Consider the following 15150-nt stretch of genomic DNA (forward strand, 5'->3'; position numbering starts at 1 on the left):
AGACGGCTCGACAACGTCATCTCAGGCTGACGTCATGAGGATCAGTAAATCCTTCTATGCCAGTCTGTATGACGCGAAGCCGACCGACAGCGCGGCCTCCCAGTCGTTCCTGTCGTCTATCACGGAGGTCTTAGACGACAGAACACGCGAGAGGCTGGACCAGCCGCTATCTCTGGACGAGCTGACCAAGGCCCTCGAGTCCTTCGAAAAGAATAAAACTCCCGGAAGCGATGGCTTACCGGTCGAGCTCTATTCCGCTCTGTGGGACTTGATTGGCCAGGACCTGCTGGAGGTGTATGTCAGTATGCTTCGGGCAGGTACCATGAGCGAATCCATGAGGAAAGGCATCATCACCCTCATCTATAAGCGGAAGGGGGAGAGCGAGGAACTCAAAAATTGGAGACCGATCACACTGTTGAATGCAGATTACAAAATCCTGTCAAAGGTAATTGCCAACCGGGTCAGGTCTGCTCTGGGGTCGGTGATTCACCCTGACCAAACCTGTGCTGTGCCAGGCAGGAAGATCGCTGAGAGTCTCGCACTCCTCAGGGATACGATCGCCTACGTGCAGGACAGAGGGTTGGACGCCTGCCTGATCAGCCTGGACCAGGAGAAAGCCTTTGACAGGATATCACACATGTATATGAGAGATGTTCTCTCCAAAATGGGCTTTGGGGAGGGAATCTGCAATTGGATCAGACTGCTCTACACCAACATCGTAAGTGCAGTCTCAATCAATGGGTGGGAATCAGATAGCTTCCCAGTCAGATCTGGAGTCAGGCAGGGCTGCCCTCTCTCTCCTGCCTTGTTTGTGTGCTGCATAGAGCCATTTGCCGAGTCCATCAGGAAGGATGCGAGCCTGAGAGGGGTGACTATTCCGGGCAGCGGGGGCCAGCAGGTTAAGGCCTCCCTGTACATGGATGACGTCGCCGTTTTCTGCTCGGATCCGCTGTCCGTGCGCAGACTCATGTGCATTTGTGACCAGTTCGAACGGGCCTCGGGGGCCAAGGTAAACATTTACGTATGTATGGCATGACCAAATGTACAGATCATCAAATTATTTTATGAATAGAGTATATTTTTGAAATAAATAAAAAGGTGGCGCTCCCAGGACGAGGTGATCCCATTGCACTTTGGGTGTGCCGACGCCTGCGATGTCCCCACAGGTGGGATACTCGACTGCAACATTTGTGGTAGTGGGGGACTGCGTTCGCGCTCTCCCCTGATTTCCAAACGCAAGATAGAATCAGAGTTGTGTTTTCCCAGTAGGCGGTGCTGTTCTGCTACAATTTGTCCCTGCTCTGTTAACTCCTCCAAATTTGCTGGAACAGTCTTTGGTGTACCTTTCTTCCCTCTCCAATCTCAAGGATGCTACGTGCTGACCACTTCCTGATGGACTTGTGGTCAAAGGTGTTTTCCTTCATAAATTTCTCCACGAAGGACAGGTGACACGGAACGGTCCAACTACTCGGAGCGTTCCGCGGCAGCGAGGCCAGGCCCATCCTTCGCAACACCGGGGACAGGTAGAACCTCAGTACGTAGTGACACTTGGTGTTTGCGTACCGGGGATCCACGCACAGCTTGATGCAGCCACACACAAAGGTGGCCATCAGGGTGAGGGTGGCATTGGGTGTATTTTTCCCCCGTTGCCCAGATCTTTGTATAGCGAGTCCCTTCGGACCAGGTCCATCTTTGATCTCCATACAAAATGGAAGATGGCCCAGGTGACTGCGATGACACAGGTTCTGGGAATAGGCCAGACCTGCGCCACATTTCACAACACTGACAGTGCCTCACACCTGATGACCAGGTTTTTACTTACAGGTTTCGCTCGTTGGCATTCCACATCAATCTGAAAAGTTGTGTTAGTAAATTACATCTGTGCCCCCTTTATTTATCATAGACTTTCAATATCCTCTCTACTTGTATCCGACTCTCTGTGGAGAATGGGGAGGGAGCTGATCTCCCCGTGTAAACATGTCACGCTGCAAGCGCGCCTCATCACCACCAGCAGCTCGATTCGACATCTCCGTTCACATTGCTGCAGATCGCTGACAACATTATAATCCGACCCAGTTGACAAACTGACAACTGTTTCGCTACTTGCACCGCAAATGATGACAAATCGTTCCAAATCGTACGGGTGGCACAGTGGATCAGTGGTTAGTACGGCTGCCTGGTGGCACCAGGGAGCTGAAGCCAGTTCCAGCCTTGGGCGATCGTCTGCGTGAATAATCTTTACGTACAGACGTAGCTACTAAAGCAGGTCGCTTCCGTACAGTAGTTTGCGAAGAAACAAACAGAGATGGAGGTTTCACTCTATTCAGGAAACAGACCAAAGACATTTCTTTCTTGTTCAAGAAAATATTTGGATCAATTTGATGCGTCGGGGGTGGGGCGGGGGTTGGGAAGGGGCTGTGGGGGCTGATCTGATAGCCATTTGACATTGGCTGAGTCATGGGATCCCACAACCTGACTTGACTGGTCATTCTCCTGGCAGCGAGGCCGATGGCAGCAAAGCTGCTCCAGCGATGGTGGAATGGCAGCAGCGGAGTCTTCCAGGTGATGTCTGCCACCAAAGTGGGCCTGGTGTCCTGGCCTGGCCTGGCCTGGGAGCAGAGCCGGGGCCTGTGGGTAAAAGGGCGAGTGTGGGTTCAGTGGCGTTAGCAGAGTGGGCCCAGCGGTGAAGAGATGGCTCCTACAGTGGAGTGAGGTCTATATTGTTGGCTCCATCCTCAGCTGCACTGAGGCAGTCGGCGGGAGCAGTGTGGGCGGGGGGGAATTGGGGCTGGCATAGACTGGGCAGGAAAGACTAACATTCTGAACATTTTACTTTATTTTTCTAATTTATTCCTATGAACTATAATGCTGGAATATGTCATTCTTACCTCATTGTATTTTGTTTCCTAAGAATTCGATCTTAAGGATCTGTACCTCAGTCCCTCAGATGGTGCTGTAATGGGGGCGACTGTAAACTTTTCACTGTACTCATTTGAATACACGTGGCAATAAAGCCAATTCAATTTGACACAGATACAGAGAGAAAGTGCAGAGAAAAATCAACTCTAACATATGAGAGGTCCATTTGTGAGTGTGATAACAGCGGGGAAGAAGCTGTTCTTAAATCTGTCGATACTTGTTTTCAAAACTGTGTCCCCAGAACATGACCAGTCTGGCAATTGTACCACCCGACCACAACTCCATTGATTCTGGACAATCCCAGGGGATTGGAAAACTGGCAATGTCATTTTTTTTTATTTCGAATGGCAGTGGGGTGAAACAGAAACAGACAACTGTTAGTGGTTAGCACTGCTGCCTCACAGCGCCAGAGACCCGGGTTCATTTTCCACCTCAGGCGACTGACTGTGTGGAGTTTGCACATTCTCCCCGTGTCTGTGTGGGTTTCGTCCGGGTGCTCCAGTTTCCTCCCACAGTCCAAAGATGTGCAGGTCAGGTGAATTGGCCATGCTAAATTGCCTGTAGTGTTAGGTAAGGGGTAAATGTAGGGGTATGGGTGGGTTGCGCTTCGGCGGGTCGGTGTGGACTTGTTGGGCCGAAGGGCCTGTTTCCACACTGTAAGTAATCTAATCTAATCTAAGTAATCTAATCTAATCTAAACTATAAAGCCAGTTAGCTTCATGTTTGATTTGGGGGGAAATGTTAAAATCTATTAAAGGAGGTAATAGCAGAGTGTTTAGAAATAGATAATATCATCAAGGGTTTCCTGACGCAGTATGTCGAAGGGCTGTCAAGAGGGGAGGCCACACTGGACCTGGTGCTTGGGCATGAACCAGACCAGGTGTTTGAGTTAGTGTTAGGGGAGCACTTTACAGAGAGTGACCATAAGTCAGCACATTTAGATTAGCGATGCAAATGGATCGGTACATGCCACAGGGCAAGAGTTATCGATGGGGCAAGGGCAATTATAATGCGATTAGGCAAGACTTAGGATGTGTAGAATGGTTTGGCAAAATGCAGGGGGTGGGGGTGATTGAAATGTGGAGCTGGTTTAAGGAACAGATATTGCGTGTCCTTGAAAGGTATGTCCCTGTCAGGCAGGGAGAAAGTGATAAGGCAAGGGAACCGTGGTTTACTCAAGAAATTGCATCTCTTGTTACGCGGAAGAGGGAGGCTTATGTGATGATGAGAGGACATGGTTCAGGTGAGGCGATGGAGAGCTCGGAAGGATTTAAAGAGAAAATTAAGAAGAGCAAGGAGGGGACATGAGCAGTCTTTAGCAGGTAGGATAAAGGAGAACCCTAAAGCTTTTGATAAGTATGTGAGGGATAAAAGGATAACTAGGGTAGGAATAGGATCAGTCAAAGACAGAAGTGGGAAGTTGTGTGCGGACTTTGTGGAAATCATAGAGGTGCTAAATGAATATTTCTCATCGATTTTCACTCAGGAAAAGGAGAATATTATCAAGGAGAAGAATGAGAGACGAGATATTAGATCAGAAAAGGTTGAGGTTAGTAAGGAAGAGGTATTATCAATTCTGGAAGGAGTGAAAGTAGACAAGTCCTTTGGGCTGGGTGGAATTTATCCGAGAATTCTCTGGGAAGCTAGGGAGGAGGTGTTGGAGCCTTTGGCTTTGATATTTGAGTCATCATTGTCTACAGGTTTAGTACCGGGCGGCACGGTGGCACAGTGGTTAGCACTGCTGCCTCACAGTGCCAGAGACCCAGGTTCAATTCCCACCTCAGGCGACTGACTGTGTGGAGTTTGCACATTCTCCCCGTGTCTGCGTGGGTTTTCTCTGGTTTCCTCCCACAGTCTAAAGGAAAAAAATGTGCAGGTTGGGTGTTGCCCGTAGTGTTAGGTGTAGGGGAATGAGTCTGGGTGGTTTGCGGTGTGGACTTGTTGGACTGATTTCACACAGTCAGTAATATAATCTCATCTACCAGAGGACTGATGGATTGTACCCTTGTTCAAGAAGAGCAGTAGAGATGACCCAGGTAATTATAGATCAGTGAGCCTTACATCTGTTGGAAGGAAAGTTTTAGAAAGGATTATAAGAGATAAGATTTATAGTCATCTCGCAAGCAACAATTTGATTGGAAATAGTCAATATGGTTTTGTCAAGGGCAGGTCATGTCCCACAAACATCTGAGTTTTTTGAGAAGGTGACCAAGCATATGGATAAGGGTAGGGCAGTTGATGTGGTGTACATGGACTTCATAAAGCCTTTGATAAGGTTCCACTTGGTAGATTCTTTACTCAGGGAGTGCTAAGGGCGTAAAATGCCCTTCCTGTCAATGTAGTCAACTCAGCCACATTCGGGAGATTTAAACAATCCTTGGATAAGCACATGGATGATGATGATGGGATCATGTAGGGGGATGAGCTGAGAACAGTTCACAGGTCGGCACAACATCGAGGGCTGAAGGGCCTGTTCTGCGCTGTATTGTTCTATGTTCTATTTTCAAGCAGGGTCAGCATGGCCTGTCTGACCCATTTACTAGAATTGTTTGAGGATGGAAGAAGGATAGATAAGGGGGAAGCAGTAGATGTAATATATTTGGCTAACGTGTGTTAAGGTACCACACATTAGGCTTCTTAATCAGATAATAGGATTTGGTGTTTAGAGCTGATTTAGTATGTTTTGAGGATTTGCCAATGAATAGAACTTTGAGAGTTGGAATAAAGGGAGCATTTTCAGGATGGCTACCTGTGCCTCAGGGATCAGAGCTGGGGCCACAAATAATTACAATATTTATTAATGACTTGGCTGTGGGAAGTGAACGCACTATCACCCAGTTTGCAACTGACACAAAAATAGAGGGTAAGCATTGAAGATGAAACCAAGAGTCTACAGAGGGACAGAGAGGGTTAAATGAATGGGCAAAAACTTTCCAGATGGAATACAATGTGGGAAAATGTGAGGTCATGCATTTTGGCAGGAAAAACAGAAGAGCTGAATATTATTGACATGGAGAAGGGCAGCAGAAAGCTGCAGGATATAGGGGAATCAGGAAAAGCGAGGCTCCAAGTTCAGCCGGAAATTGGGAATGTTGGCTGTTACTTCAAAGGGAACGGAATATATACATGTAGAGTTTTCACTTCATTTGTACAGGTCAGACCAAAGCTGCAATACTGTTCGGGTCTTGTTACCAGAGGAGAGATATTCCTGGCATTGGAGCCAGGACAGAGAAGGTTCACTTGGCTGACCCTGAGCACTGGGGGGAATTGTCTTTTTATATATATAGATATTTTTATTGAAAATGTAACATATTTTTACAAGTTTACAATAAGAAAAAACCTTAAGTATAAACATTGATATACAATTAAATCTTAAATAAATAATAACAAAAATTTATCAAACAGAGAAGAAAAGATACCGAGAGAAAAAAAACAAAACTCAATTAACTCCTAATCTAATCTAGAGTGTATAATTAAGTCTCTTACATTATTCAAAGAAGAGAAAAAAAACTGAAGGGGAACACAGAAATTGGATAGTGAGATACATGCTCGGAATGTATTAACATCAAATCGTAACAAAACCCGTATTCGTGCGGGATTCCTCTCCCAAGGGGCCACGGACCAGCCAGGTTCACCATCTCAATTAAATAAAAGCCCTTGTTAGGATGGCCGAAATATCTGTATTTTTGTAATTCTAAAAGGGCTGCCATATTTTAAGAAATAATTTGGTCTTTCGGTGCACCATATTTGTAAGGAAGACAGGGGGAAATACATTCCATAATTAATCTGTGCCAATTTGAAAGTCCAGGGGGGCCCTCAGCCACCCAGTTCACCAAAATATTTTTCCTTGCACAGAAAGAGAGAACAGAAAATAATCTCTTCCCATGCATATCCAGGGAGGGAAAGTTCAAAAAGCCTAAAAGGAGAGATACAGGGTCCACTTTAATTTCCGTTTCTAAGGTTTCTGTCAGAGCACTTGCTACTTTAGTCCAATATCTACGGATCTTACGACAGGTCCATAGGCAATGTACAAGAGTGCCCACCTCTATTTTACATTTGGGACACATTGGAGATGCTCCTACCTTAAATTTTGCCAATCGGTCCGGTGCTATATGGGCCCTATGAAGCATCTTCAGCTGGATAGCCTGAGTTCTGTTACAGATGGTGATTTTTCTGGCGTTTTCCCAAATGTCATTCCACGTTTCTATAGCGATTTCTAGTCCCAAATCCTGATCCCATGTTTTAAGCAGATTGCCCATATCTCCCGATACTTCATCATGTAATAAATGATAAAGAATGCTGACCGAAGATACCCCCATTGGCCATAGCACTCTACGTTCTCTATCTGATTTATAAAGACTATCTAATAACGTGGTCTTCTTCTGTATGTAATCTCGAATTTGGAAGTATCAAATGAGATCACCATTAGGTCATCCAAATTTCTGATGCAGCTGATCAAAAGATATCAGGATCCCTTTCTTAAACAGATCCTTTAAAAGTTAAAGTTTTCAATTGGAGTAAGGCCAATTTTGACAGCATTAGGCAGAAATTTTTACAAGTTGATTGGGGGAGCACTACTTGCAGGTAAAGGGACTGTTGGACAGTGAGGAGCTTTCCAGAGGCAGTACGTTCCTGTTAGGGTTAAGGGCAAGGCAGGTAGGTATAGGGAACGCTGGATGACTAAAGAAATTGAGGGTTTGGTTAAGAATAAGAAGGAAGTGTATGTCAAATATAGACAGGAGAGATCAAGTGAATCCCTACAAGAATATGCAGGCAGTCGGAATATAAAGGCAGAGGGAAATCAGGAGGGCAAAAAGGGGACAAGAGATAGCTTTGACAAATAGGGTTAAGATTCCAAAGAGATTCTACAAGTATGTTGTGGGTGGAAGCGTAACTGGGGAGAGAATAGGGCCCCTTAAAGATCAGTCAGGCTATTAATATGTGTACCCACAGGGAATGGGTGAGATGCTAAATGAATTTTTCGAGTCAGTATTTACCGTGGAGAAGGACATGGAATCTAGGAAGCTTAGGGAAATAAATAGTGATGTTTTGAAAAGTGTCCATATTATAGAAGAGTGGGTGCTGGAGGTATTAAAACACAGGCAGAGGGGTGAGGTCCAGGAAAGGTAGGAGAGGGAGGCAGGAAGTGTAGGAGCCTCCTGTGGCTATCCCCATCTCAAACAAGTACGTTGTTTTGGAAAATATTGGTGATGGATTCTCAGGGCAATACAGCACAAACAGCCAAGTTTCTGGTACTGAGACAGGCTCTAATGTAAATGAGAGGTATGTTGGATTCCAAGTGACCCATTGTGATAGGGGGCGCTCTAGTCCGAGGCACAGACAGACGTTTCTGCAGCCAGCAGGAAAACATCAGAATGGTGTGTTGTTTCCCTGGGGCCAGGATCAAGGATGTCTCAGAGAGGGTGCAGAATGTTCTCAAAGGGGAGAGGGACAAGCAGGAGGTCATTGTACACATTGGAACCAATGACATAGGAAGGCAAAAGGATTAGGTTCTGAAGGGAAAATATAGAAAGTTAGGCAGGAATTTAAAAAGGAGGTCCTTGAGGGTAGTAATATCTGATTACTCCCGGTGCTAGGAGCTAGTGAGGGCAGGAATAAGAGGATAGAGCAGATGAATGCATGGCTGAGGAGCTGGTGTATGGGAGAAGGATTCACATTTTTGGATCATTGGAATCTCTTCTGGGGTAGAAGTGACCTGTACAAGAAGGACGGATTGCGCCTGAAACGGAAGGGGTTTAATATTACTGATAGGGAGATGTGTGAGAGCTGTGTGGGAGGACTTAAACTGGTAAGGTGATGGTGGGGGGTTTGGGTGGGACCCAGGTAGTGAGGAAAGAGATCAATCTGAGACTGATACTGTTAGGAAAAGGAGCAAGTCAAACAGTCAGGGCAGGCAGGAACAAAACAGAGAACAAGGTAGGATTGATAAATTAAACTGCATTTATTTCAATGCAAGAGGTCTAACAGGAAAGGCAGATGAACTCAGGATATGGTTAGAAACATGGAACTGGGATACCATAGCAATTACAGAAACGTGGCTCAGGGATGGGCAGGACTGGCAGCTTAATGTTCCAGGATACAAATGCTACAGGAAGGATAGAAAGGGAGGCAAGAGAGATGGGGGAGTGGTGTTTTTGATAAGGGATAGCATTACAGCTGTGCTGAGGGAGGATACTCCCGGAAATACATCCAGGGAAGTTATTTGGATGGAACTGAGAAATAAGAAAGGGATGATCACCTTATTGGGATTGTATTATAGACCCCCTAATAGTCAGAGGGAAATTGAGAAACAAACTTGTAAAGAGATCTCAGCTATCTGTAAGAATAATAGGACGTTACTAGATTAGATTCCCCACAGTGGGGAAACAGGCCCTTCAGCCCAACATCGACCCTCCAAAGAGTAACCCACCCAGTCCCATTTCCCTCTGACTAATGCACCTAACACTATGGGCAATTTAACATGGCCAATTCACCTAACCTATACATCTTTGGGAGGAAACCGAAGCACCCAGAGGAAACCCATGCAGACACAGGGAGAATGTGCAAACTCTACATAGACAGTCGTCCGAGGCTGGAATCGAACCTGTGATCCTGCTGCTGTGAGGCAGCAGTGCTAACCACTGGGCCATCATGCTGCCCTGTATGGTAGTGGATTTTAACTTTCCAAACATCGACTGGGACTTGCCATCGTGTTAAGGGTTTAGATGGAGAGGGATTTGTTAAGTGTGTACAAGAAAACTTTCTGATTCACTTTGTGGATATACCTATTAGACAAGTTGCAAACCTTGACCTACTCTTGGGAAATAAGGCAGGGCAGGTGACTGAGGTGTCAGTAGGGGAGCACTTTGGGGCCAGCGACCATAATTCTACTGGATTTAAAATAGTGATGGAAAAGGATAGATCAGATCTAAAAGTTGAAGTTCTAAATTGGAGAAAGACCAATTTTGACGGTATTAGGCAAGAACTTTCAAAAGCTGGAGGCAGATGTTCGTAGGTAAAGGGACGGCTGGAAAATGGGAAGCCTTCAGAAATGAGATAACAAGAATCCAGAGAAAGTATATTCCTGTCAGGGTGAAAGGGAAGACTGGTAGCTATAGGGAATGCTGGATGACTAAAGAAATTGAGGGTTTGGTTAAGAAAAAAAGGAAACATATGTCAGGTATAGACAGGATAAATCGAGTGAATCCGTAGAAGTGCATAAAGGCAGTAGGAGTATACTTAAGAGGGAAATCAGGAGGGCAAAACGGGGACATGAGATAGCTTTGGCAAATAGAATTAAGGAGAATCCAAAGGATTTTTACAAATTATTAAGGGCAAAAGGGTAACTAGGGAGAGAACAGGGCCCCTCAAAGATCAGCAAGGCAGCCTTTATGTGGAGCCGCAGGAGATGGGGGAGATACTAAACGAGTATTTTGCATCAGTGTTTACTGTGGAAAAGGATATGGAAGATATAGAATGTGGGGACATAGATGGTGACACCTTGCAAAATGTCCATATTACAGAGGAGGAAGTGCTGGATATCTTAAAACACATAAAGATGTTGTTGTGGTTCTGTTCGCCGAGCTGGGAGTTTTTGTTGCAAACGTTTCGTCCCCTTTCTAGGTGACATCCTCAGTGGTTGGGAGCCTCCTGTGAAGCGCTTCTGTGATGTTTCCTCCGGCATTTATAGTGGTGTGTCTCTGCTGCTACCGGTTCTCAGTTGCTGTCTGCTGCAGTGGCCGGTATATTGGGTCCAGGTAGATGTGTTTGTTGATAGAATCTGTGGATGAGTGCCATGCCTCTAGGAATTTCCTGGCTGTTCTCTGTTTGGCTTGCCCTATAATAGTAGTGTTGTCCCAGTCGAATTCATGTTGTTTGTCACCTGAGTGTGTGTGGCTACTAAGGATAGCTGGTCGTGTCGTTTTGTGGCTAGTTGGTGTTCATGGATGCGGGTCGTTAGCTGTCTTCCTGTTTGTCCTATGTAGTGTTTTGTGCAGTCTTTGCATGGGATTTTGTACACTACGTTGGTTTTGCTCATGCTGGGTATCGGGTCCTTTGTCCTGGTGAGTTGTTATCTGAGAGTGGCTGTTGGTTTGTGTGCTGTTATGAGTCCTAGTGGTTGCAGCAGTCTGGCTGTCAGTTCGGAAATGCTCCTGATGTATGGGAGTGTGGCCAGTCCTTTGGGTTGTGGCATGTCCTCATTCTGTTGTCTTTCCCTTAGGCATCTGTTGATGAAATTGCACGGGTATCCGTTTTTGGTGAATACCTTATATAGATGTTCTTCTTCCTCTTTTTGCAGTTCTGGTGTGCTGCAGTGTGTTGTGGCCCTTTTGAATAGTGTCCTGATGCAACTTCGTTTGTGTGTGTTGGGGTGGTTGCTTTCATAGTTCAGGATTTGGTCTGTGTGTGTGGCTTTCCTGTATACCTTCGTGCTGAATTCTCCGTTCGGTGAATAAAAATGAATAAATCCCCAGGACCTGATCAGATGTGCCCGAGTGATTGCTGGGCCTCTTGCTGAGATATTTGGATCATCGATAGTCACAGGTGAGGTGCCAAAAGACCAGAAGTTGGCTAACGTGGTGCCATTGTTTAAGAGAGGTGGTAAGGAAAAGCCAGGGAACTATAGACCAATGAGTCTGTCATCGGTGGTGGGCAAATTGTTTGAGGGAATCCTGAGGGACAGGATGTATATGTATTTGGAAAGGCAAGGACTGATTAGGGATAGTCACCATGGCTTTGTGCGTGGGAAATCATGTCTCACAAACTTGATAGTTTTTTTTTGAAGAAGTAACAAAGAGGATTGATGAGGGCAGAGCAGTAGATATGATCTATATGGACTTCAGTAAGGCGTTCGATAAGGTTCCCCATAGTAGACTGCTTAGCAAGGTTAGATCTCATGGAATACAGGGATACAGAACTAGCTCAAAGGTAGAAGACAGAGGGTGGTGTTGGTGGAGGGTTGTTTTTCAGACAGGAGCCCTGTGACCAATGGAGTGCCACAAGGATCGGTGCTGGGTCCACTGCTTTTCATCGTTTATTTAAATGATTTGGATGTGAACATAGGAGGTATAGTTAGTAAGTTTGCAGGTGACACCAAAATTGGGGGTGTAGTGGACAGCAAAGAAGGTTATGTCAGAGTACAACGGGATCTTGATCAGATGGGCCGAGGAGAGGCAGATGGAGTTTAATTTACATAAATGTAAGGTGTTGCATTTTGGGAAAGCAAATCTTAGCAGGACTTATACACTTAATGGTAAGGTCCTAGGGAGTGTTGCTGAACAAAGAGCCCTTGGATTGCAGGTTCATAGCTCCTTGAAAGTAGAGTCGCAGGTAGATAGGATAGTGAAGGAGGCGTTTGGTATGCTTTCCTTTATTGGTCAGAGTATTGAGTACAGGAGTTGGGAGGTCATGTTGTGGCTGTACAGGACATTGGTTAGGCCACTGTTGTCCGCACACCTACCCCCAGTCCTGAAGAAGGGTTACATCTGAAACATTGAGCTCTTCACTTCCTGATGCTGTCTGGCTTGCTGTGTTCTTCCAGCCTCCTGCTTGTGTAATTGTATATAAAATTGGCTTGAAGGTAGGAGATAGAAGGTGATAGAGGATTATATTTTAGATTGGAGGCCTGTGATCAGCAGAGTACTGCAAGGATTGGTGCTGGGTCCATTGCTTTTTGTCATTGATATAAATGATTTGGATGTTAATATAGGAGGTATGGTTAGTAATTTGCAGATGACACCAAAATTGGAGGTGTAGTGGACACTCAAGAAGGTTATCTCAGTGTACAACAGGATCTGGACCAGATGGGCCAATGGGCCGAGGAGTGGCAGATGGAGTTTAATTCAGATAAATGTGAGGTGGTGCATTTTGGTAAGGCAAACCAGGTCAGGAGTTATACTCTTAATGGTAGGGTTCTGGGATGTGGTGCTGACCAGAGAGAGTGGGGAGTGCAGATGCATAGTTCCATGAAATTGGAGTCAAAGGGAGACAGGATAATGAAGAAGGCATTTGGTATGCTTGCCTTCATTGGTCAGACAGTACAGGTGTTGGGTTATCATGTTGTGGGTGACATTGGTCAGGCCGCTTTTAGAATACTACATACAATTTTGGTCTCCCTGCTATGGAAAGGGTGTTTTTAAACTTGAAAGGATACAGAAAAGACTTACAAGAATGTTGCTGATTGAGTTGTAGGGAGAGGCTGTATCGACTGGGGCTATTGTCCCTGGACCATTAGAGCCTGAGGGGTGACCCCATACAGTTTTGTAAAATCATGATGGGGCATAGGTAGGGTGAAATAGCCAAGGTCTTTTTCCCCAGGGTAAGGGTGTCCAAAATGTGAGGGCGTAGGATTAAGGTGAGAGGGGAAAGATTTAAAAAGGACTTGGTGTCAGGTGGCACATTGGCTCAGTGGTTAGCACTGCTGCCTCACAGTGCCAGGGACCTGGGTTCGACTCTGGCCTTGGGGAACTGTCTGTGTGGAGTTTGCACGTTCTCCCCGTGTCTGTGTGGGTTTCCTCCCACAATCCAATGATGAGCAGTTTAGAGTGGATTGGCCATTGCGCATAGTGTTCAGTGATGTGTACTTAGATGCATTAATCAAGGGTAAATATAGGGTAGGGGAATGGGTCTGGGTGGGTTACTGTTCGGAGGGGTGAATGTGGACTTGTTGGGGCTGTATGGACTCTGTTTTTGTCATTGGAGTCACTATGTGTTCACAGGGTGAGACTGAGGCACCATTTATTGCCCATTCCTATTTGCTATTTATAAAAGGTGGTGGTGAGCTGCCTTTCCAAACCTCTGCGCCCCTCGGGGTGTGGAAGACAGCACCAGGATTGCAACACAGGAACACTGAAGGAATGGGGAGAAAGTGAGCACTGCAGATGTTGGAGATCAGAGTTGAAGAGTGTGGTGCTGGAACAGCCGGTCAAGTGCAGGAGAGTCGACATTTTGGGAAGAGCTGAAACGTCAAGTCTCCTGCTCCTCTAATGCTGCCTGACCGGCTGTGCTTTTCCAGCACCACCCTCTTCGACTCTGAAGGAATGGCCTTGTATTTGCAAGACAGAGGGGAACTTGCAGGTGATGGGTTTGGAAGGTGCTGTAGAAGGAGCCTTGGCAAGTTGCTGCACTGTATCTTGGAGATTGGTGCTCACTTCTGGCAGTGAGCAAATGTAGAAGCAATTGGTGGGGTTGAGCTGTTTGTCCTGAGTGTCATCAAGCTTTCTTCAGTGTTGCTGGAGCTACAATCCGCCAGGCAGGTGGAGATTATTCTAGTGCAGTCCTGTAAACCCAACAGGATAAGCATCTGATGAAGGAGCAGTGCTCCGAAAGCTAGTGCTTCCAAATAAACCTGTTGGATTATAACCTGGTGTTGTGTGATTTTTAACTGTGTCCACCCGGTCCAACATCGGCACCTCCAAATCAGGATAAGCATCTGGTGTTGAAAATGTGGAATTTGCTGCCACCTGGAGTTGTCAAGATGAATAGCATCAACGTCTTTATCAGAAAGTTTGAAAAACTTGAAGGGGAAAGCAATTGGTTAAGAGGAGATTGAGGGAAAGGGGTGACAGTCACGGTGGAATTTAGGGACAGCATAAAGAATAGAAACACACAGGCTGAATGACATTTCAACACTGCAAAAAGAAAACTTGTACATTGTTCAAATTGCGGATTTTTGAAAATTAACAGAATGGAGGACTTAATTTTTCACATGTAGTTTTGAGGTTTCAATGTTATTTATCTCAGCAACCTGGACAATGAGAAAGTTTCCAACATCTCATGCAAGGAATCTAATCGACATTCACAATCTTTTCACAATAACCTGTAGCTACCAATTCAATCAAAATCCTCAAATCTGATCTACAATGTAAATGGTGGATTGAAGGATATTCTTAAATTGGACAGGGTGCAAAACAGACTTACAAAGATATCACCAGGTATAGTGAGTTTGGGTTTAAAAAATTTTTAAATTAGATTTCCTACAGTGTGGAAACAGGCCCTTCTGCCCAACTAATCCACACCGACCCGCCGAAGAGTAACCCACCCAGACCCATTTCCCTCTGACTAATGCACCTAACACTATGGGCAATTTAGCATGGCCAATTCACCCGACCTGCACATCTTTAGACTGTGGGAGTAAACCGAAGCATCCGGAGGAAACCTACAGGACACAGGGAGAATGTGCAAACTCCACACAGTCACCCGAGGCTGGGACCCTGGTGCAATGAGGCATTA

General features: G+C 45.7%; 1 pseudogene; it reads left to right on the forward strand.

Annotated features, from left to right (window-relative positions):
* Positions 1-1087: 1087 nt before the first annotated feature.
* On the forward strand, positions 1088-1225 carry LOC132831554 (U1 spliceosomal RNA; annotated as a pseudogene).
* The last annotated feature ends 13925 nt before the right edge of the window (positions 1226-15150 follow it).

Source organism: Hemiscyllium ocellatum, chromosome 33, assembly GCF_020745735.1.
Source record: "Hemiscyllium ocellatum isolate sHemOce1 chromosome 33, sHemOce1.pat.X.cur, whole genome shotgun sequence".
Lineage (NCBI taxonomy): Eukaryota > Metazoa > Chordata > Chondrichthyes > Orectolobiformes > Hemiscylliidae > Hemiscyllium > Hemiscyllium ocellatum.